The 24,877-nt window shown below is 40.7% G+C and overlaps 1 protein-coding gene and 2 pseudogenes across 1 annotated transcript in view; 2 read left to right on the forward strand and 1 right to left on the reverse strand.

Moving 5' to 3' along the window:
• Positions 1 to 1,842, forward strand: part of LOC124861450 — a 700,723-nt pseudogene extending 698,881 nt beyond the window's left edge.
• LOC124861512 (protein NLRC3-like) overlaps positions 1 to 24,877 on the forward strand; it is a 737,509-nt gene that overhangs the window by 580,609 nt on the left and 132,023 nt on the right. The gene's annotated exons all lie outside the window — the stretch shown is intronic.
• The window catches only part of LOC124861399, a 58,724-nt pseudogene continuing 44,121 nt past the window's right edge, over positions 10,275 to 24,877 (reverse strand).

Genomic DNA, 24,877 nt, shown 5'->3' on the forward strand with positions numbered 1-24,877 from the left:
AATTAATATCATTTTCAATATTAATTTAACATTTGTTCCACTTCAGATCATTTTGCTTCAGTTTGTCAACATTAACTTAAATCTGGTCTGAAGAAGAGGTTCCAGTGTGTGTTTGAGGGGATTGCTAAAGCAGGAAGTCCAACCCTTCTGAACCAGATCTACACAGAGCTCTACATCACAGAGGGGGGGACTGGAGAGGTCAATGATGAACATGAGGTCAGACAGATTGAAACAGCATCCAGGAAACCACACAGACCAGAAACAACCATCAGACAAGAAGACATCTTTAAAGTCCCACCTGGAAAAGATCAACCAATCAGAACAGTGATGACAAAGGGAGTGGCTGGCATTGGGAAAACAGTCTTAACCCAAAAGTTCACTCTGGACTGGGCTGAAGACAAAGCCCACCAGAACATCCAGTTCATATTTCCATTCACCTTCAGAGAGCTGAATGTGCTAAAAGAGAAAAAGTTCAGCTTGGTGGACCTTGTTCATCACTTCTTTACTGAAACCAAAGAAATCTGCAGCTTTGAACACTTCCAGGTTCTGTTCATCTTTGATGGTCTGGATGAGAGTCGACTTCCTCTGGACTTCCACAACAAGGAGATCCTGACTGATGTTACAGAGTCCACCTCAGTGGATGTTCTGCTGACAAACCTCATCAGGGGAAACCTGCTGCCATTCGCTCACCTCTGGATAACCACACGACCTGCAGCAGCCAATCAGATCCCTCCTGGCTATGTTGACATGGTGACGGAGGTCAGAGGATTCAATGACCCCCAGAAGGAGGAGTACTTCAGGAAGAGATTCAGAGATGAGGAGCAGGCCAGCAGGATCATCTCCCACATGAAGACATCAAGAAGCCTCCACATCATGTGCCACATCCCAGTCTTCTGCTGGATCACTGCTACGGTTCTGGAGGATGTGTTGGAGACCAGAGAGGGAGGAGAGCTGCCCAACACCCTGACTGAGATGTTCATCCACTTCCTGATGGTTCAGACCAAAGTGAAGAAGGTCAAGTATGATGGAGGATCTGAGACAGATCCACACTGGAGTCCAGAGAGCAGGACGATGATTGAGTCTCTGGGAAAACTGGCTTTTGATCAGCTGCAGAAAGGAAACCTGATCTTCTATGAATCAGACCTGACAGAGTGTGGCATCGATATCAGAGACGCCTCAGTGTACTCAGGAGTGTTCACACAGATCTTTAAAGAGGAGAGAGGGCTGTACCAGGACAAGGTGTTCTGCTTTGTCCATCTGAGTGTTCAGGAGTTTCTGGCTGCTCTTCATGTCCATCATACCTTCATCAACACTGAAGTTAACCTAAAGGAAGATCATCCAAACATTTCTTGGTGGAAATTATTATACGAGCCAAATCTAACAAGTCTCCATCAGAGTGCTGTGGACGAGGCCTTACAGAGTCCAAATGGACACCTGGACTTGTTCCTCCGCTTCCTCCTGGGTCTTTCAGTGGAGACCAGTCAGGCTCTCCTGCAAGGTCTGCTGATAAAGACAGGAAGTAGCTCCCAGACCAATGAGGGAACAGTTCAGTACATCAAGGAGAAGATCAATGAGAACCTGTCTGCAGAGAAAAGCATCAACCTGTTCCACTGTCTGAATGAACTGAATGATCGTTCTCTGGTCCAGAAGATCCAACAGTCTCTGAGTTCAGGAAGTCTCTCCACAGATAAACTGTCTCCTGCTCAGTGGTCAGCTCTGGTCTTCATCTTACTGTCATCAGGAGAAGATCTGGATGTGTTTGACCTGGAGAAATACTCTGCTTCAGAGGAGGCTCTTCTCAGGCTGCTGCCAGTGGTCAAAGCTTCAAACAAAGTTCTGTAAGTTCTGACAGAATTTTTGTTTTGACACCAGGAGCTAAAACCAGGAAAGAGTGACTATTATCCTGGATGTTCTGCTCAACAACTAAGGATTTATTAGAAAGTATAAAAGTTGTTTGACTGTCAGTTCTCTCAAAATGTGTTTAGGAAAAATCAACACTTGACTAGTTGATTTAGAAACTATTTAACATTTTACCCCAGAAAACCCAACTGACACTTAGAATCTGATACCAAATGGTTCCTCTCATAAAAGTGGAACAAAAACGGTAAATTTAATTATTTCTTTTTCACTTTTAACGCATAGATTCTGTTTAAATACTTCAGACCCTTCCCTTTAGTAATAACTTTCCTTCTATTTCCATCATAATTTTTATTTTACTGCTCGTCCCACAGTGTTTGAAGGAGGATTAAATATGAATCAGAACATGTGGTCCAATCTGGAATAGTGTTATGTGGAAACATCATTTAGTTTTCCACTATTTGCAAACAGCTGCAGGATATTTTCACTAAAACAACAACAGGTCATGTTTGCAGCTCAATCTGTACAGATTAAAACATCATTCAAAGTTGAAGTGGGTCACAGAACAGACATTTGTCTAAATCGTATTTTGTTTTGTTTCAGGGTTCTGACATGTATTGCATTGCTTTAGAGTTTCTGAGTTCTTATTTCATGAAGCAGTTTCATCTGTCTTGTTTAATACTATAAGATGTTTTTATTTAGTTTTATTCCATCAGAATTGGTCTTATTCATTTTGATCTCTGTCTCTTCAGATTGAAGAACTGTAACCTCTCAGAGAGAAGCTGTGAAGTTCTGGCCTCAGTTCTCAGCTCACAGTCCTCTAATCTGAGAGAGATGGACCTGAGTAACAACAAACTGCAAGATTCTGGAGTGAAGCTGCTGTCTTCTGGACTGAAGAGTCCAAACTGCAAACTCTCAGGTCTGAACAGCATTATTGACTTAATTACTGTGAACATCATCTAGTTTCTTATTTCAACACAACTTTTTTTCTACCTGAAAACATGCAGAATGTTTATGTGCAGAACTAAATGCTCAATGCAATGTTCTGTAGGGTAACTTTAAAAAGTGACACCAAAACAAAAGAGTGAGAACTGCTAGTTATAACTAAACTCTGCTATTTGTAGCAGAGTTTAGTCCCCTTTAAGGTTTCTCCTGCAGCTACAGTGGAAAAAGGACTGAATTAGAACTTTGTCAGTCTACCTATTTCAACAGCAATAAGGTTCATAGCTGCTCTGCACTGAACTGAATTCCTCTCCTGAAACATCAAGCTGAATGTAAACATCACTGGTTCTGGAGAAAAAATCAGCTTAGGTCCAAATGGCTGCCTGTATCAACCAACACAAACTGTGTACATCTTATAAAATACAAGTTGGAGGAATCTCTGTCATTGAGAATTTTACCAACATCTGTTCATGCTGCATTCAGGTACAGCTGGGATTCTGGGCTGTTGAAATATCAAAACTCTAAAGTAATTTAAACGTTTTATTCTCAAATATGGGCCCAGTCTTCAGAAATGTTGAACTTAGTCAACCTAGCCCTTCACTTCATCCTCCGGCACCTGGACTCCACAGGAACCTATGCCAGGATCCTGTTTGTGGATTTCAGCTCTGCCTTCAACACCATCGTCCCAGTTCTGCTACAGGAGAAGCTCTCCCAGCTGAGTGTGCCCGACTCCACCTGCAGGTGGATCACTGACTTCCTGTCTGACAGGAAGCAGCGCGTGAGGCTGGGGAAGCACGTCTCTGACTCCCTGACCATCAGCACCGGTTCCCCCCAAGGCTGTGTTCTCTCTCCTCTGCTCTTCTCCCTGTACACCAACAGCTGCACCTCCAGTCACCTGTCTGTCAAGCTTGTGAAGTTTGCGCACCACCCTGATCGGACTCATCTCTGATGGTGACGAGTCCGCGTACAGATGGGAGGTGGACCATCTGTTGGACTGGTGCAGCCAGAACAACCTTGAGCTCAACGCTCTAAAGACAGTGGAGATGGTTGTGAACTTCAGGCAGAACCCAGCCCCACCTGCCCCCATCACCCTCTGTGACTCCACAATTGACACTGTGGAATCTTTCCGCTTCCTGGGAACCATCATCTCCCAGGATCTCAAGTGGGAGCCAAACATCAGCTCCCTCATCAAGAAAGCCCAGCAGAGGATGTTCTTCCTGCGGCAGCTGAAGAAATTCAACCTGCCAAAGACTATGATGGTGCACTTCTACACAGCCATCATTGAGTCCGTCCTCACCTCCTCCATCACCATCTGGTACGCCGCTGCTACAGCCAAGGATAAGGGCAGGCTGCAGCGTGTCATTCGGTCTGCTGAGAAGGTGATTGGCTGCAGTCTACTGTCGTTCCAGGAACTGTACACCTCCAGGACCCTGAAGCGGGCAGGGAAGATTCTGGCGGATCCCTCCCACCCCGGTCACAGACTCTTTGAGACTCTCTTTGAGACTCAGGAGGCTGCGGTCCATCCGGACCAAAACCTCACGCCACAAGAACAGTTTTTTCCCATCTGCCACCAGCCTGGTTAACAAAGCCCGGAAACCACCCTGACACTCTCCCTTTCCCCCACACCCCCCCCCCCCCCCCCTCCTTTTTTTGCTGACAGGACACCTGTAACCTGTAACTCTATGCGTTACATTAACGCTCAGCATGGACTTCTGCTTTACTTGCACAATGATCACCTGCACTGTTGTATTGCTCTTGCATCTTATACTGCTCTATATTTACTCTCACTCACTTAAAACTGGGCACATATATTTATATTATATTGTAGATATGTTTATACTGTTTAATTTGTATTGTATTGCACCGACTACGCCAAAACAAATTCCTTGTATGTCCAAAAACGTACTTGGCAATAAAGCTTTTCTGATTCTGATTCTGATTACTCAATATAAACTCATTGATCACTCAATATAAACTCATTGATCACTCAATATAAACTCATCGATCACTCAATTTAAACTCATCGATCACTCAATATAAACTCATCAATCACTCAATATAAACTCATTGATCACTCAATATAAACTCATTGATCACTCAATATAAACTCATCGATCACTTAATATAAACTCATTGATCACTCAATCTATCACTGTTTCTCAACAAGTTGTCCGAGCTACCGCACCCTGTTGATGGTCAGACGCCTCGGAGCTCCTCCGGTCCTTGGTCTCCAGAAGCGATCACACTCTATCTAAAGACTCTTAAATGAAAGAATCTCATTCAGTTTCTAACTTTTAGCTCCTTTAATCTAATTTCAGGCAGAGGAATGATTACCGAGATCAGCGCTGAGGCTCCCGTCTCGGACCGTCACCGTCTGTTAAAGGATGACGAAGAGCCCCGAAAGAAGGTCACATGTAGTTTTATATCTGGCAATCCAGACACATTGCTAGAGGCCACTCCTATCCGGACAATGTACTGTTTGTCCCACTTCCTTCAGGAAAACGATTTAGGAAAATCACAGCAAGAACAAATAGACTCAGAACTAGTTTCTTTCCAGAAGCAGTGAAGGTAATTGTCCTCCTACAGGCAGACATTAAACATCCCTGCTGACAATGAAACAAACCACCAGCCCATCTTAGACTGTTTCAGCACAAGCTAAACTTAATATAAATATCAGCAAATTTATATTTTAAACTATAGCAGTAAAAATAAACTTTTGATCACTTATCTGCACTAGCTTTGCTTAGATTTAGGAGCATTCTGTCACGCAACTGTACTGTGATGGACGTAACTTAATAAATGCCAAAATAAAAAAATAAAATAAAAAAAGTTTGTTGACCTATATTGTTTTTAAGGTGGCTATTATTCATTTATTTTGAAAAGGAAAATTAGAACAGGTAGTGCCCAATGAAAACTTAGAAAATTTCAAAATTAGAAACTATTTTACTCAGAGGAAATATATTTTACAGATCTCACTGAAGGCATGAAGTCCCAACTGGCCAAATATCTATGTTTTTCTCGGCAAAATAAAATATTATGGCCAATATGTCTTGACCAATGAAATGTAATTTCTGCCTTAAATGACTTTATTTTACTGATGAGGTGAATTTCACAGACCTCTCTGAATGCTTGCTGTGCACTTATAAAATTGCTAAAATAGCCAGAAATCTAGGTGTTTTTCCTCTGCCAGAAATTGATTATGGCCTTTTTCCTCTGACCATTGAAATGTCATTTCAGCCTAAAAGTGCTCTGCTTCAGGCAGAGAAATTATATTTTACTGATCTTACTAAACACTGCCCATTGCTCACTACATAAAATGCACAACATGAAAAATATTGCACAATTTTGTTTGCCAAAAAGTGATCAAGGCTTATTTTCTGACCTATGAAATGTTATTTCTGCCTAAAATAACTTTATTTCATGCAAAGGGATTATATTTTACTGGTATTACTGAACACAATCCACCCTATACTAGAAAAAAAGACCAGTTTGGACAATATGGGAGTATTTCACTTGCCAAAAAGTGATCAAGGCTTATTCTATGACCCATGAAATGTCATTTTTGCTTAAAATGACTCTGTTTCACTCTGAGAGATTATATTTCACTGATCTCACTGAACACAGCACCCTCCACACTAAATAAAATGCACAAAATGGACAAAATAGGACTATTTCCCTTGCCAAAAATTGATCATGGCATATTTTCTTTCCCATGAAACACTATTTCTGTCTAAAATTACTTTATTTAATTCAGAGGGATTATAAATTACTGATCTTGCTAAAAAAAAAATCAATCACACTGAAAAAGGTCCCCAAATGGACAATATGGGGGTATTTCACTTGCCAGAAATTGATTATGGCTTATTCTATGACCCATGAAATGCAATTTCTGCATAAAAAGGCTTTATTTCATTGAAGTGGATCATATTTAGAATATCTTGCTAAGCACAGACCCTCCCACACTGAAAAAGATCCCCAAAAGTACAATATGGGGGAATTTCACCTGCCAAAAACTGATCATGGCTTAATCCATAACTGACGGAATAGGATTTCTGCAAGGGAAAATTTCCCCCAAAGTCTGTTTTTCTCTGCCAAAATGTGATTATGGCTTATTTTCTGTCCAGCTAAATTCCATTTCTGCCTAAAATTACTCTGTTTGATTCAAACGGATTGCATTTTACACATCTTGCCGAAGGTCATTGGTCACACGCTTAAAGAAAATGGTCATGTGTCATTACTTCAAAATCATAAACTATACTTGCTTGCAAATACATCGCCCACATTTTCAGTTGTGTTTAGCAATCACAGAAGGTGTGTCGCTGTTTTTGGTAAAAGACGGAGCAGGAATCATAAACTAACACTAAATCAATCTCAAATTTATTCTTTTTTTTAAAGAAACACAAACATACATATTACGGTCAACAGTCAAAAGTGAAACTATGTACAATGAACTACTTGAGTAACATTTAGAACAACATATATATTTATCTACATGCCTCACAGACATATGTTTTTTTTTGCCTTTAAATGGCTACGTGATGCAGTTCTGGTGGTACCATCTTGGACACACGTCACATCCAATATGCATCGGAAAAAAAAAGACTCAACCCATGTGATGAAATAGACATTGACACTCCTATAAATTTGCCTTTGAAATTTGTGCTTACAGCTCGTCTTTCTACTTACCAAATGAGTTTATTTTCAAAAGTTGTGTAGCTTTAACATTTATTTATGTTTCTGACCTTATTTCCTGATTCACTCTGCAGTTAATTTGGTTCTATTATTAAATTAATAACTATATATCATTATCAGTGCTCATTTCTCACTGGTGGTGAGATATTGGAAGCAATAGCTCACACCTCAGGACTGGGCACTACAGATGCAGGGCTGTGTTTACTACCTGTTGTAGTTTTTATTATAGTGATGTAGAAAAACTTCAGTGAAACCCATTTGTTAATAGTTGCTTTAGTCTGTTAAGTTTTTTAGTGAAAACAGTCTGTTGTCTAACCTTTATCCTTTTATAAAGTTGAAAAGCACCAAGAGAAGAGAGACAACAAGGTAGTGGACCTGATGGTGTGGAGGAACTATCTGTGACCAGAAGATGCCAGTGGTGGAGTTCCTGGGTTCAAGTCCTGCCTGTGTTACAACCTGGAGAGAAGATCTAGTCCTGCTGCAGAGAGTGGGTGAGGGGGCCGTGTCTCCTCTCCGGCTTCTCAGGAGGTAAATGGAGGAGGTTATGAGCTTCTAAACAACACAGGATCAATATTTTATTACACACTTTGGATCTTCTGCACTGACACACATTTCACTGCTTGGACTTGATTGCTTTTGGCTAAACTAACTTCGATACCAGTGACTTTAAACCTGAAACTGGATCAAAATCACTGGGAATGTGGAGTTCTACTGGGAGAACAACAGGAACAACTTTGGACCTGAGTAGAACCTCCTGCTGCTGCTTTCTTTCTTCAGCTTATGGATCTTCTCAATCAAAATGCCTTCAAAGCTGGATTCAAATCTAATTTTCTTACATGGAAACTCTAAAACAGATCATCCAGATTGGTTCAACACCAACATCTGATCTGAGTTTCAGCAGCAACTTACAAAACATCTCAGCGTCAGCATCTGGAGAACAACATGCTAAATTCAGCTAAACTGCTGAAAGAAGTTCAACCAACCTTCAGAAACTCAACATCACAACTGAACACAAGTCTCTGAAGACAGTCAAACATCTTCAAGCAGTTCAAACCAGTTAGCATGTTCTCCTCCACATGCTAACACCAAAATGTTGTAAAAGTTCTTCAGCAAACAGATCAAACTCCAAAGGTGAGCTAGAAGAACTTTGGATCTAAATGACCTCAGTTAGTGTTTCAATGCAACAAACTTTCATTTGAATCCAACATTTAAACCAATCTCATTGAGCTCATCCAGAAGCTGGAGAACCAAAGCAGCAGTTTCAGGTTTCCTCACATCTAAACCTTCTCCTCTTCACTCACCATCTGAACTCCACATTCACAGTCACATTAATACAGTTACAGATTTAAAGTCACTGATTGATATCAAAGTGCAGTTACCCAAATGTTGGCTCCATGTGCTTCCTCCATCCAAACCAGCTCAGGTGAAAAGTCAGACTGTCAAACAGGAAGTGAAGGCTTCCACTTCCTTTTATAGGGCGGGGCCAGGCAGCCTCCACTAACAGGGTGGGGTGATGTACTTTGAAATCACTCCAGATGACAATCATCGTCTCTCTTGTGATCCACTAACAGGATGGTATTCTCTCTAGTTTCTTCAGGATGGTCCAAGCATCAGTTGGAGATAGATCTGGACTGCAGGCGTGTTTCTCAACAATAAACCAGAACAGGAACCCAAAGAGACCCAGAAAATGGTTCCTCTGTCTTCCTGTCCATCAGATATGTGTCTCCTTCTGATACCTTTAAGAGTCAGATGTTAATCTGCTGACAGAAGAACCTGGAGGAACAAAGTTATCTTCATGTTTTGAGCTTTTCTTCCATTTATTTATTGCGACAATTCCTGCTGGAAGACAGCCTCCCCTACCCCTGCAGTGGGACTGGTTTCTGCTGATCCAGGTTCTGATGTAGGCAGGACTTGAATTAATAGAACCTGAACAACAAACTTGACATCATTTTATAAAGTTGGTCCAGTTGACCCAATCAGAACCTAGACTTTGGTGAGGTAGATCCAACTCTGACTCTGTGATGGACTGGTGACCTGTCCAGTGTGTCCTCAGCCTGTAGTCCATTAATGACTGCTGGGACAGACACCCCCTCCTCCTCTCTTGGGACTAAAGGTCAAATGAGTATTTGCAGGAGACTGAGACTGGCTGAGTCCATCACTGTTTTAACCTTTTAGACATATTTGATGTTCTGTAAAATAACAGTCAGAAAACTGGTAGCAAATACTGTTTTATTCTCCAATATTTACATTTCCATCATCTGCAGTTCAGCCACAGATAGTCTGGAATGATTCTTCTTTTAGGAACAGTCTCATCAGAAGTCATATTGTGAACTGATCTGGCTCATTAAAACATAGCAGATACTAACAGTGAGGAACTGAACAACCACCTGGGCAGTTAAAACAGCAGCTCCACTCATGTCATCATTTTTCATCACAAATCAGTTCCAGAAACCCTGAGCTTCACAGCCCACAGATCCTGAGGAGGCAGCCTGTTTATCTGGGACTAAAGTACAAAACTGTTCAGATCAGATGAAGAAAAACTACATTAGTGACACAAACAAGAAACATGACAGAAAAGATTGGAGATAGAAATGTTAAAACTTCTTCTGATGGTGATATTAAGAGCCGGGATCAAACCAGTAAAGAACCAGTAAAGAACCATCTTTAAAGGACTGGAAGAGACGTAAAGAACCAGTAAAGAACCACTACAGAACCAGTAAAGAACCAGTAAAGAACCAACTCCAGCAGCAGCCTTGGTATAGCACTGGAAGCACATTGGAGGAAAAACCCTAAATGAAGCTTTGACTGGAACCAGAACCAAACCTTTGGATCCTGGAATAATCCCAGCTTCCATCTTTAAAGGACTGGAAGAGGACGAAGTTTACAAGGAATCTTTTCCAAGAGTTTCAGAAAGAAACCGACTGAATGTGAAAATGTTTCTGAGTGAAAGAGACAGACATGTAGAGACTGAACTATCTGTTCAACAATGAGAGTGTTTCTCTGACAGGAGGAGACTCTTTAGACTCAACACAGAAACACTGAGGAATTATAACTGATCCAGAATCCAGGATAAAGAGGTTCAGTGAATGTGGTGTTGAAGGTGTGGAGGTGAATCAGTGAGTCAGAGGAGACTCTGTAGAAGGACAGAATGCCAGCAGGACAGTCCACATACACTGCTACTCTGTTAGAGACGGAGGAGGAGGAGGAGGAGGAGGAGGAGGAGGAGGAAGAGGAGGAGGAGGAGGAGGAGGAGGAAGAGATGGATGTGTTCTTCTTATTGTGCCAGACAGAGTAACCACCATCAGAGCAGTTCAGACTCCAGGACTGAACATTATATCCAAACACACAGTCATTAATGTCTCCTTTCCTCTTGATTCTTCTGTAGCTCACTGTTATATAAACTATTCCTCTCCACTCGACCTCCCAGTAACAGCGACCAGTCAGACCATCACTACACAGCAGCTGAGACCAGAAATCATCAAATCTGTCTGGATGATCAGGATATGACTGAAGCTCCTCCACATGTGTCACCTTCCTGTTGTCTTCAGACAGTTTGAGTTTTCTGTTCACTGTGTTTGTGTCGATTGTGAGCTGACAGGAATCTGATGGAGAGAACAAACACAATCCAGCTGCAGTTATTGATCATTTATTGACACTTTGATGATGACTCCTGAATGAGTGATGGACAGTTTGAAGATGGTTGAATGTGAGCTGCTTTGTTGTCATGAATCAAATGAAAAACACACTTACACTTCCTCAGACCTGGTTTCAACCATCGGACTCCATCAGGCTTCCTGAAAGGAGGAGGAGGGTCAGACCATCAGTCTCTTTCAGCAGCAAACATGGACATTGTAATAGATCAGATCAGATTCCACTCTGACATGCTGCTGGAATAACTGGATCTGGGTCATTTGGACTCTGTGACCTGCTGCATACGTTGTCTGGTCCATTGTGGGAGGAACCAGACTGATAGAGCAGAATCAACCAAGACATCATGACGCAGCCTGTACTGTCTGTCAGTTGCTAACAATGAACTATGCTGTATAAAGCTGCTCATGACTGAGGAACCTTGGCTCATGTCTGGGTCAGCCAAGCTGCAGTCAGCCGGGCCTCTGGACCCAATTCTCTTCATTTCCTACTTTTTACATTAAAGAGTCCAAATCAACCAAGCTGGCTTTTCCTGTCTCATTACTGAAGGTTCTGCCACAGCAGACATTACATGGCTCGGTTCTTCTTCACTCAGAAGACAACTGTCCAACATTTGGACTCATCCATTTGAATGGAGCCTCTCTAAAGTTCTGTCCTGTAGTTGTCATGTTTCAGCCCAGTTTGAACTCATTATTTTTATTTCATCTTTTTGAATCAGGCAGGAGGAGGACACCATCCAGTCTGGTTCTTCATCTCCAGTTTGAAGAACACTCACATCATCAAGGTTTATTTAGTCCAACATCCACACTGAGACTGAAGCTGATTGATGATATGAGAGACAATCAAGCAGGTTCTTCAACATCTATCAGCTCTGCTTCCTGGACAAGATGAGCTGCAGCAGCTTCATCTGCTCAAAGATCTTCATCAAAGAGTCCTGACCTGTCTGAGACTTGAACTATTAAAGTCCTCTGCTATGATAGGAGCAGCATCCAGGTGACTGTTCTGATTTTCACTGAGCTCATCATGTAGTGCAGTCAAAGCTAGATCTTTATCTGCCTGAGGTGGAATATAGACAGCTGTGTTAGTTACTGATGGAAAGGTTCTGATCCAGAAGGATGGTCAGAGCAGGTCAACTGATGGACAGATGCTCCAGATGTGCTAAATCAGAATGGGAAAGTCCTGATGTTCTCACCATCAAACCATCTGTTATTAGATATGAGACACACTCCACCACCTGGTGATGTTCCTGCCTTTGCTGTTCTGTCAACCCAGTGCAGGGTAAAACAATTGGACCGTATCATGGTGAGGTCCAGAACCACTGAGGTTCTCCATGTCTCAGAGAAGCAGACAAGGTTAAAATCTCTGATGTTCTGCTGCATTTTTACTCTGGACACAGATGATCCAGTTTGATGTCCAGAAATTGGGGAACCAGCAACCATCATCCACTGGGAACTGGATCATGGTGTGTTTATTCACTGGGTCCGGTTCTGCCTCCAGCAGGTTCTCTTGTCTTTGCTTTGTCACTATTTGTGTCCTCCTGCTTTGTTCTTTGAAGTGAGGTGTATCTCTGGAGGCCATCTTGAGTCTACAGACTTTCCAGGAATTGGTGAGTAGATGGTTCTATAAGGTCCAAAAGAGTCAATGTTCTGTAAGTAGTCAGAACTAAAGTGTTTGGTTAGAAAAGTGAACTTAAAGAGACGTTCCATAAAACCAGAGTCGGGTCAGAGGGACCAGGACAGCGTTTGATCTTGGTCCCACATGATTCTAAATAAGACAATGAAACAGATGATGAACTAACTGCTGTCTGTTCCAGCTGAGAAACTAACGACTCACAAGAATTTACCAGAAAATCATCAACTTAGCATTTAAACCATTTTAATTTGTGAAACAGAGAATACTGTTCCTCATTAAAACCCAGAAGAACCAGTTTGATGAATCTTCACCTGAATATTTCCAGTGTACAGTCTGAACCAGATGGCAACTTCTCCCCTGAATCTTGTAGGTTGTTGTTCTGCAGGTCAACTTCTCTCAGACTTCAGGACTGGGAGCTAAGAACTGATGACAGAACTTCACAAGTTCTCCCTGAGAGGTTACAGGATCTAAGTCTGAGAGACAAAATGAAACAAAAGACTTTTGACTTCAAGACTTTAAATAAAACTGCACTACACCTTCAGTCCAGCAGATAGCTTTTACTATGTTTAAAAGATTTTTAGCTAATAACTTATTTTTTGCTTCAACTGATGAATGATAGTAGTTCCATTAATCCTTAAGTTTTACTGGATCCATAAGTTGGAAAAGTTTAAAACCTTAGTTTACATTTAATTTTATACCAACCTACACCAGGCCATAGTTGTTGCTTTACAACCTCAATAACTAGCTAAACACTGATTAACACGGTTATTTTACTTTTTTTTATCATCAGACAAACTCTTGTCAGATATCTACAGCACAAGAAAAATGTTAAGTAAAAAGTATTTTTACTAGAGTTTTGGTATTTTAACAGCCCAGAATCCCAGCTGTACCTGAATGCAGCATGAACAGATGTTGGTAAAATTCTCAATGACAGAGATTCCTCCAACTGGTGTTTTATGAGATGTACAGAGTTTGGGCTGATTGGATGTTACAGGGAGCCATTTGGATCTCAGCTGATTTCTCTCCAGAACTTGTGATGTTTACATTCAGCTTGATGTTTCAGGAGAGGAATTCAGTTCAGTGCAGAGCAGCTATGAACTTTATTGCTGTTGAAATAGGTAGACTGACAAAGTTCTCATTCAGTCCTTTTTCTACTGTAGCTGCAGGAGAAACCTTAAAGGGGACCGAACGCTGCTACAAATAGCAGAGTTTAGTTATAACTGACAGTTCTCACTCTTTTGTTTTGGTGTCATTTTTTATAGTTACCCTACAGAACATTGCATTGAGAACTTAGTTCTGCACATAAACATTCTGCATGTTTTCAGGTAGAAAAAACTAGATGATGTTCACAGTAATTAAGTCATTAATGCTGTTCAGACCTGAGAGTTTCGTGTTTACAGTTTGGACTCTTCAGTCCAGAAGACAGCAGCTCCACTCCAGAATCCTGCAGCTTGTTGTTACTCAGGTCCATCTCTCTCAGATTAGAGGACTGGGAGCTGAGAACTGAAGCCATAACTTCACAGCTTTTCTCTGAGAGGTTACAGTTCTTCAATCTGAAGAGACAGAGATCCAAATGAATAAAAACAATTCTGATGGAATAAAACTAAATAAAAACATCTTATAGTCAAGACAGATGAAACTGCTTCATGAAATAAGAACTCAGAAACTCTAAAGCAATGCAATGCATGTCAGAACCCTGAAACAGAAGAAAATGTGATTTAGACAAATTTCTATGCTCTGTGACTCACTTAAACGTTGAAAAATGTTTTAATCTGTATAGATTGAGCTGCAAACACGACCTGTTGTTGTTTTAGTGAAAATATCCTGCAGCTGTTTGCTAATAGTGGAAAACTAAATGATGTTTCCACATAACACTATTCCAGATTGGACCACATGTTCTGATGCATATTTACTCCTCCTTCAAACACTGTGGGACAAGCAGTAAAATAAAAATCTTGATGGAAATAGAAGGAAAGTTATTACTAAAGGGAAGAACATTAAGAGAACAGAACAGCAACCAGAAATCTGAATATTAATTATCAGAACCAAGCCGCAATATTCTGTTATTTTAAATTCTAGTCACTAATTTCAGGAAACATGTTGCCTCTGGAGCAGGAAGTTGTGGTGTGACCTTTAACCCCAGCAGTTCTATGATAATGACAGCCTGTTTAACCCCCGAGGGACTTTTGGACCCAAACTGGACCATTTTTTAACATAATTTTATAAAGTTGGTCCAGTTGACCCAATCAGAACCTAGACTTTGGTGAGGTAGATCCAACCCTGACTCTGTGATGGACTGGTGACCTGTCCAGTGTGTCCTCAGCCTGTAGTCCATTAATGACTGCTGGGACAGACACCCCCTCCTCCTCTCTTGGGACTAAAGGTCAAATGAGTATTTGCAGGAGACTGAGACTGGCTGAGTCCATCACTGTTTTAACCTTTTAGACATATTTGATGTTCTGTAAGATAGTAAGTCATATTGTGAACTGATCTGGCTCATTAAAACATAGCAGATACTAACAGTGAGGAACTGAACAACCACCTGGGCAGTTAAAACAGCAGCTCCACTCACGTCATCATTTTTCATCACAAATCAGTTCCAGAAACCCTGAGCTTCACAGCCCACATATCCTGAGGAGGCAGCCTGTTTATCTGGGACTAAAGTACAAAACTGTTCAGATCAGATGAAGAAAAACTACATTAGTGACATAAACAAGAAACATGACAGAAAAGATTGGAGATAGAAATGTTAAAACTTCTTCTGATGGTGATATTAAGAGCCAGGATCAACAATTTACTGGGAGATATGTAAAGAACCAGTAAAGAACCAACTCCAGAATCAGCCTTGGTATAGCACTGGAAGCACATTGCAGGAAAACCTCTAAATGAAGCTTTGACTGAAAAAAGAACAAAACCTTTGGATTCTGGAATAATCCCAGCTTCCATCTTTAAAGGACTGGAAGAGGACGAAGTTTACAATAAATCTTTTCCAAGAGTTTCAGAAAGAAAGCGACTGAATGTGAAAATGTTTCTGAGTGAAAGAGACAGACATGTAGAGACTGAACTATCTGTTCAACAGTGAGAGTGTTTCTCTGACAGGAGGAGACTCTTTAGACTCAACACAGAAACACTAAGGAACCAGGACCGATCCAGAATCCAGGATAAAGAGGTTCAGTGAATGTGGTGTTGAAGGTGTGGAGGTGGATCAGTGAGTCAGAGGAGACTCTGTAGGACAGAATCCCAGCAGGACAGTCCACATACACTGCTACTCTGTTAGAGATGGAGGAGGAGGAGGAGGAGGAGGAGGAGGAGGTGGAGGAGATAAATGTTTCTCTGTTATTGTGCCAGACAGTGTAACCATCATCAGAGCAGTTCTGACTCCACTGAGGAACCAGAACCGATCCAGAATCCAAGATTGTGTCGATTGTGAGCCAACAGGAATCTGTTCTCCCTGAGAGGTTACAGGATCTAAGTCTGAGAGACAAAATGAAACAAAAGACTTTAGACTTTAAATAAAACTGCACTACACATTCAGTCCAGCAGATGGCTTTTACTATTTTTAAAAGATTCTTAGCTAATAACTTATTTTTTGTTTCAATTGATAAGGATTAATGGAACTACTATCAATAAGTTTTACTGGATCCATAAGTTGGAAAAGTTTAAAACATTAGTTTACATTTAATTTTATACCAACCTACACCAGGTCAGAGTTGTTGCTTTACAACTTCAATAACTACTAAACACTGATTAACACACTTATTTTACTTTTATTATCATCAGACAAACTCTTGTCAGATATCTACAGCACAAGAAAAATCTTTAGTAAAAATTTGATGTACTTCAGTCCAGAAGTACAGGGAATTGATACCTTGACTGTCTAATTATAAGCCAATATTTATTTCAAGTAGAAGATCCGTAGACAGTGAAGGAGATGAAAGCAGGACAGAAGGGTGAAAGGGATCACAGAGCTTTTAGAAAGCTGCATCCAAACCTGGAACTGTGGTCTCCCCTCTTGCAGAGTTGTCTGCATAAACTATGAAAAATTATCAAATGTTCACACTAGACTAAGTACTTCCCCGGGTTCTGCTTAAAACTTAAAGATGAAATATCTGCATTCAGTGTTATTTGACTACTTTGTCAAATCTTTAAAAAAAAGAAATGTCAGTCTGTTTTTTATTTCCTTGTTTTCCTTCAAATTGTCAAAAAAAGGTAATTTGAAGGAACATTTTCTTACATGAAAATCTTTGGGAAATGTATATTTTTATAAACATGGGAAATTTAAAGTGCTCTGTTAATTATTAATACATTTTCCTACAGAACTGTGGCAAAACAGTTTACAATTAACTATTACATTATTTAAAAATGTCAAACATTTCAATCGAAAAATATTACATTATCTATTCTGGTACTTGCAGTTATTTACCACATACCTACTAAACACTTTGTATTAATTTCAGTGGCAACAAACAGATAACAGGTAGCAGGAAATCCCAGAGTGTCGTGTAAGTAAAGCCCTGAGAAAGTGAAATTACCCAGGATACATTTGCATCAAAACGCATCCTGGGCTTCCTAAACCCAGGGCTTTTAAAAAGATTTGGGCTTTTTAAAATCCCCAGAAACAGAAATGGGTCTAAACTTCATTTTTCTGAAAGCAACATAATTTACACCTTAGCGTAGTGGTGAGTGTGTTAGGAACGAGATGTAATGCTACATTTGACAATATTGTCTTTCTAAGCTAGCTTAATACTAATGTTAGCCCAATGTTAAAGTGATGATTCTGTCAGTTTTTAGGTTCAGTGTTAGCATGAGTGTCAGCCTGTATTGAGACAATTAGCTGTTGTCTGCTTAATAAAGTAACTTGCAGATTCAAAACGGTTCCTTTTAATTTTGCATGGGTGACTAGATACACTTATGGCATATCTTAGCAAACTTTTAAAGGAATATTACTCTATAATAATGTAACCCCTGTTCAGTTTTCCCCTATGAACAGCACCCACATTCTCTGACCTACATTCTATTGAATCCTACACACCTGTGCCCTCATGAGTAATGAGTGTTTTAATGGGTAACAGTGGATCTTGTGAGTAGAGTGTGCAACTGATCACATTAACAAGACCAAGATCACGTACCATACAACTGAAATCTAAGTGCAGTGCAACTTTAACCTTCTACTGAAATAAAGAAGGGAAAAGGGCAATATTGAGTAAAGTACCAATTTAATGAACCGTACAGGTCAGTAAAAGGAACCCAGAACAATGCACATTAATATTTAATAGTTCACTTTCAACGCAGTAATGTTATTATTAATAGAACAATAGCATTAGGAGGTATCCCACCTGTAAAGTAGGTAATAATCACAATTAGTGCAATAACAAATGAATCTCAAAATCCTATTGGATCAGTGAGAACATAAGAAGCACATTGAGTGAAACCTCACGGTCACAGAACTACACAAAAATCCTTTCAAACTGGAAAAACTTACAAAAACAAAAAGGCCAGTAAATAAATTGATCAAACTTCACGTATTCAGTCTCTTGCAGGAATAAGGCAGTCCCTTAGCTTTATAACCGTTGCAGGCCTGATAGGACTTAGTCAGCATACGTCCACATAATAGCAGCCCCAATGATGGCGGCTCCCAGCACAACCGCGCAGAACGGATCATTCACCCCACCAGGGATTACCAGTCCTCAACGAACGGCAACAAAACTGCTCCAACTCCAGTCCAATGGTCCACCCCGGCCCACGAGCGTAGTGCGGCCCTGCAGCTCCAAAATCTAAGCAAAACGTCCGTAAAAACTTCGCAGCTCCAGCTAGTTGGAAAAAAACAATAATCCACAGCAGCATAGAACCACCTTCCTCTGTGAACAGCCGCTGGCCGACTGGCAGCCAGTATAGCTGGCACGCAGTGTTGCCAGGTGAGAAATGTAGGATTATCGTACTAGAGACATAAAAATAATCGTATTTTGAGGGAAATTATCGTACACTCGTCATAACCAAGATAACAATTCTGTTGATGTGTTGAATAGCGTCTAACAGGCACTTGCAGCTTTGTGGCGTCAGTACGGAATGGATTTATCAACAGCTGCAGCCCCACAGAGCCGGGCTCTGCTTCTTCTTCTTTTCTTTTTTTCTTTTCCTCAATCATGGGCGGGCGCAGTGGACTATTCAGCCAATCATGGCCGTTGTTCTGAGGCCAACGCATCACGTCACACGTAGGTCACATTTAGAAAAGCACGATTGGCTGGAATTTCCAGCATCTGCTCCCGAATCAGGACACAGATGCCTTCAAGGTTCACAAAAAAACTCCGACAGACTTTGGCGATGGGCTGATGACGACTGATTACAACCACACATTCACGGAATGGTCAAATTATCGTACATTTGGCCTTTTTTAGGAATATTGATCGTACATCGTACAGAGAATAAAATTATCGTACAAACACGATCATTATTGTACACCTGGCAACACTGGCTGGCACGTAAACCCGTTCCTACCCAACAGCCTTCACAGCCAATCAAATTGCTTAAACTTGATGTTGCCCTTGACCGACCAGTAAGGTAGAAACAGGTGAAACGATGCGTTTACTGGCGGTAGTAAATAGCAGGTATGAGCAAGACACATTTACTGCATGTTTTAAAGTCAACAAAAATACAGGTGTTATTTCAATGTTTAAGACTTTGACGGTGCGCAAAGCCTCAAAGGTATAAGTGTAATACACTAACAACGTTAAGTAGAAAGGTCATTATTACAATCTAAGGTGGAAAAGGCCTACAATGCATTATATTTAAGGAAATGCTCAAAGTATGTAAGAGAAAAGGGTTATATATAACCAAGGGGTTACAATATTAATATGTAACCAATATTGTTATTGCTTTAAAGCAGAGTTTGGTAAATGTTTTTGGTGATCTTAATATTACTGCAACTGAGATTTTAAGCTAAAAGCAGTGTTGCCAAATCTTGCAAGAGAAACAAGCACCCAGCTCTATGAAAACAAGCTAAAAAAAAAAAACAACGGGCAACCCACGACACTGTGTAAATACAGAGTTTATAAACAGTATTAATGTATACAGTTATTATGACATTATACATAGGCAAAAGCAAAAATGATGCTAAACACTTTTACCATAAAAATAACTTCTATTATTTGAATAACTCATATTTTTAAAGTCTAATCAAAAGAAAAGTGCATTTTGCATACGTTTCAGCAAAGTGACAGTGAACACAGTCAACAAATAACTTTCTTTCAGCTTTGTTTAAAAGAAAAGACGCACATGAGCGATTTTTTAGTAAAGTCATCTAGTTGGGTTTAAGAGTGTGCTTCCTTGTGTGACATCATTAAAAAATCCAAACAAGTCAGCCCAGATTTCAGGAAGTGAATTCCGGACCTATTCTGTTTTAATCTTGGATAAAACTTCCAGATTCCTGAATCTGTTCTGGTTCCGTTCAAACAACTGCAGGTCCAACAACACCATCCTAATGTTGAAGCACAGTGGTGGCTGCATCATGGTATGTAGATGTTTTAAGGTCTGGAGTGGCTAACCAGGAAACCCTGGTGATCCAATGTAACGTTAAGTCAGTAACTGGGTTGAACAGAGTAGTCAGACCAGGCTGCTTGCTGCTCTCTCTACAGCCAGCTTTCATCTGTACCATGTGACCACAATCAGCCAATCACATGGGGCTGACTCCTAGCTAATAGCGATTAGCTATTCTACACATTTCTCAATTACTGAGAGATGCCTGATGTGTTTCTGTAAAGGAAGAATAAAAAGAGAAATCTCTGGAATATGACACCACCAACTGTGCCACATTATTTTAACAAAAGTCTTCAAAGTGAGAGCAAAAGAGCAGAGACTTGTGTCCCATGCAGGCTACTGTAGTGGACAGTAGGCATGGGGAATATGGACTTTACAATTTGTGACAATATTTTGTGCATTTATTGTGATACCAATAAAAGTGATGATAAAAATATTCAAAAATCATCTCAGTCCTATTGAAACTGTCACAGCAAGCCACAAGAGTCCGACAAGCACAAATACCGCAGTAGCAACAAAATAATTTGTACCCAAGAAATTGTGTCAACCTTGTTTTATGCAGTCAGAACATGTTATGATTCTGGTCTGTTTCTCTGCACCGTCTCTGTCTGCCTGCTGATCATCGCTGTGCTGAAGGATTTCAGAGGATTGCTTTCACCTGCTCCTCCCCGGCCAGCTCCCTATTCATGCCTCACCTGCTCCACTTGCTTACCTGGCTTTATAAGCTGCTCTCTGGCTGACAAACAGCGCCAGATTATCGAACTCCTTGTGTGGTAAATGTCCAGTGTTCTTCCTAGCCTGTCTGCCTGATCTTGATCTTGTTTTTGCCCCCTGGATTTCTCTGCTATGCTTTGCCCTCGTTGGATATCTCCCTGGCTTCTGATCTCTGGACATCAACCTTGTTTCTGCCTCCTGACTGTCGCCCTCTGCCTTACCCTGGGATTGAATGCAGCATGAACAGATGTTGATAAAATTCTCAATGACAGAGATTCCTCCAACTGGTGTTTTATGAGATGTACAGAGTTTGGGCTGATTGGATGCTACAGGGAGCCATTTGGATCTCAGCTGATTTCTCTCCAGAACCTGTGATGTTTACATTCAGCTTGATGTTTCAGGAGAGGAATTCAGTTCAGTGCAGAGCAGCTATGAACCTTATTGCTGTTGAAATAAGTAGACTGACAAAGTTCTCATTCAGTCCTTTTTCTACTGTAGCTGCAGGAGAAACCTTAAAGGGGACCGAACGCTGCTACAAATAGCAGAGTTTAGTTATAACTGACAGTTCTCACTCTTTTGTTTTGGTGTCACTTTTTAAAGTTACCCTACAGAACATTGCATTGAGAACTTAGTTCTGCACATAAACATTCTGCATGTTTTCAGGTAGAAAAAACTAGATGATGTTCACAGTAATTAAGTCATTAATGCTGTTCTGACCTGAGAGTTTCCAGATTGCAGTTTGGACTCTTCAGTCCAGAAGACAGCAGCTTTACTCCAGAATCCTGCAGCTTGTTGTTACTCAGGTCCATCTCTCTCAGATTAGAGGACTGGGAGCTGAGAACTGAGGCCAGAACTTCACAGCTTCTCTTTGAGAGGTTACAGTTCTTCAATCTGAAGAGACAGAGATCAAAATGAATAAGAACAATTCTGATGGAATAAAACTAAATAAAAACATCTTAGTATTAAACAAGACAGATGAAACTGCTTCATGAAATAAGAACTCAGAAACTCTAAAGCAATGCAATGCATATCAGAACCCTGAAACAAAACAAAATGTGATTTAGACAAATGTCTATGTTCTGTGACCCACTTAAACTTTGAATGATTTTTTAATCTGTACAGATTGAGCTGCAAACACGACCTGTTGTTGTTTTAGTGTAAATATCCTGCAGCTGTTTGCAAATAGTGGAAAACTAAATGATGTTTCCATATAACACTTTTCCAGATTGGATCACATGTTCTGATGCATATTTACTCCTTCAAACACTGTGGGACGAGCAGTAAAATGAAAATCATGATGGCAATAGAAAGTTGAAAGGGAAGAACATTAAGAGAACAGAACAGAACAGAACAGCAACCAGAAATCTGAATATTAATTATCAGAACCAAGCAGCAATATTATGTTATTTTAAAGTCTAGTCTATTTTTAGGAAACATGTTGCCTCTGGAGCAGGACGTTAGTGCTGTGACGTTTAACCCCATCAGGCCTATGATAATGTCAGCCTGTTTAACCCCTGAGTTACTTTTGGACCCAAACTGGACCATTTTTTTTTTCATTTTAAGTTTTTAATCTCTGTTTAAAAGCTAATATATATGAAATACTGGAAGATATTGAATATTTCATGATTTTATCTTTGAAATAAATCAGAGGTTCTTATGACAAAACATAAAAAAGTCTTTAAAACAGTGTTGGGGTCTAAAAATGTTAAACATAATTTATGTTAAAATTTAAGAAGAAATAACTAAATTTAACCACTTTTATTCCACTGTTATGAGAGGAACCATTTTGGTACCAGATTCTAGGTGTCAGTCGGGTCTTGTGGAATAAAAATGTTAAATAGTTTCTAAAACAACTTGAAAAGTGTTTATTTTTATTAAACACGTTTTAAGAGAACTGACAGTCAAACATTAACTTTTATACTTTCTAATAAATCCTAAGTTGTTGAGCAGAACATCCAGGATAACAGTCACTCTTTCCTGGTTTTAGCTCCTGGTGTCAAAACCCAAATTCTGTCAGAACTTACAGAACTTTGTTTGAAGCTTTGACCACTGGCAGCAGCCTGAGAAGAGCCTTCTCTGAAGCAGAGTATTTCTCCATGTCAAACACGTCCCGATCTTCTCCTGATGACAGTAAGATGAAGACCAGAGCTGACCACTGAGCAGGAGACAGTTTATCTGAGGAGAGACTTCCTGAACTCAGAGACTGTTGGATCTTCTGGACCAGAGAACAATCATTCAGTTCATTCAGACAGTGGAACAGGTTGATGATTTTCTCTGCAGACAGGTTCTGATTGAACTTCATCTTGATGTACTGAACTGTTCCCTCATTGGTCTGGGAGCTACTTCCTGTCTTTGTCAGTAGACCTTGTAGGAGAGTCTGATTGGTCTCCACTGAAAGACCCAGGAGGAAGCGGAGGAACAAGTCCAGCTGTCCATTTGGACTCCGTAAGGCCTTGTCCACAGCATTCTGATGGAGACTTGTTAGATTTGATTTCTTAGATAATTTAGACAAAGCAGAAATATTTATTTGGTCTACCATCAGATTAACTCCATCCTTGATGAAGGTCCGATGGACATGAAGAGCAGCCAGAAACTCCTGAACACTCAGATGGACAAAGCAGAACACCTTGTCCTGGTACAGCCCTCTCTCCTCTCTAAAGATCTGTGTGAACACTCCTGAGTACACTGAGGCTGCTCTGATATCGATGCCACACTCTGTCAGGTCTGATTCATAGAAGATCAGGTTTCCTTTCTGCAGCTGATCAAAAGCCAGTTTTCCCAGAGACTCAATCATCTCCCTGCTCTCTGGACTCCAGTGTGGATCTGTCTCAGATCCTCCATCATACTTGACCTTCTTCACTTTGGTCTGAACCACCAGGAAGTGGACATACATCTCAGTCAGGGTGTTGGGCAGCTCTCCTCCCTCTCTGGTCTCCAACACATCCTCCAGAACCGTAGCAGTGATCCAGCAGAAGACTGGGATGTGGCACATGATGTGGAGGCTTCTTGATGTCTTCATGTGGGAGATGATCCTGCTGGCCTGCTCCTCATCTCTGAATCTCTTCCTGAAGTACTCCTCCTTCAGTGGGTCAGTGAACCCTCTGACCTCTGTCACCATGCCAACACACTCAGGAGGGATCTGATTGGCTGCTGCAGGTCGTGTAGTTATCCAGAGGAGAGCAGAGGGAAGCAGGTTCCCGCTGATGAGGTTTGTCAGCAGAACATCCACTGAGGTGGACTCTGTAACATCAGTCAGGATCTCCTTGTTGTGGAAGTCCAGAGGAAGTCGACTCTCATCCAGACCATCAAAGATGAACAGAACCTGGAAGTGTTCAAAGCTGCAGATTTCTTTGGTTTCAGTAAAGAAGTGATGAACAAGGTCCACCAAGCTGAACTTTTTCTCTTTCAGCACATTCAGCTCTCTGAAGGTGAATGGAAATATGAACTGGATGTTCTGGTGGGCTTTGTCTTCAGCCCAGTCCAGAGTGAACTTCTGGGTTAAGACTGTTTTCCCAATGCCAGCCACTCCCTTTGTCATCACTGTTCTGATTGGTTGATCTCTTCCAGGTGGGACTTTAAAGATGTCTTCTTGTCTGATGGTTGTTTCTGGTCTGTGTGGTTTCCTGGATGCTATTTCAATCTGTCTGACCTCATGTTCATCATTGACCTCTCCAGTCCCTCCCTCTGTGATGTAGAGCTCTGTGTAGATCTGGTTCAGAAGGGTTGGTCTTCCTGCTTTAGTGATCCCCTCAAACACACACTGGAACCTCTTCTTCAGACCAGATTTAAGGATATTTTGACAAACTGAAGCAAAATGATCTGAAGTGGAACAAATGTTAAATTAATATTGAAAATGATA

This window comes from Girardinichthys multiradiatus, chromosome 24, assembly GCF_021462225.1.
Source record: "Girardinichthys multiradiatus isolate DD_20200921_A chromosome 24, DD_fGirMul_XY1, whole genome shotgun sequence".
NCBI classification, from domain to species: Eukaryota; Metazoa; Chordata; class Actinopteri; order Cyprinodontiformes; family Goodeidae; genus Girardinichthys; species Girardinichthys multiradiatus.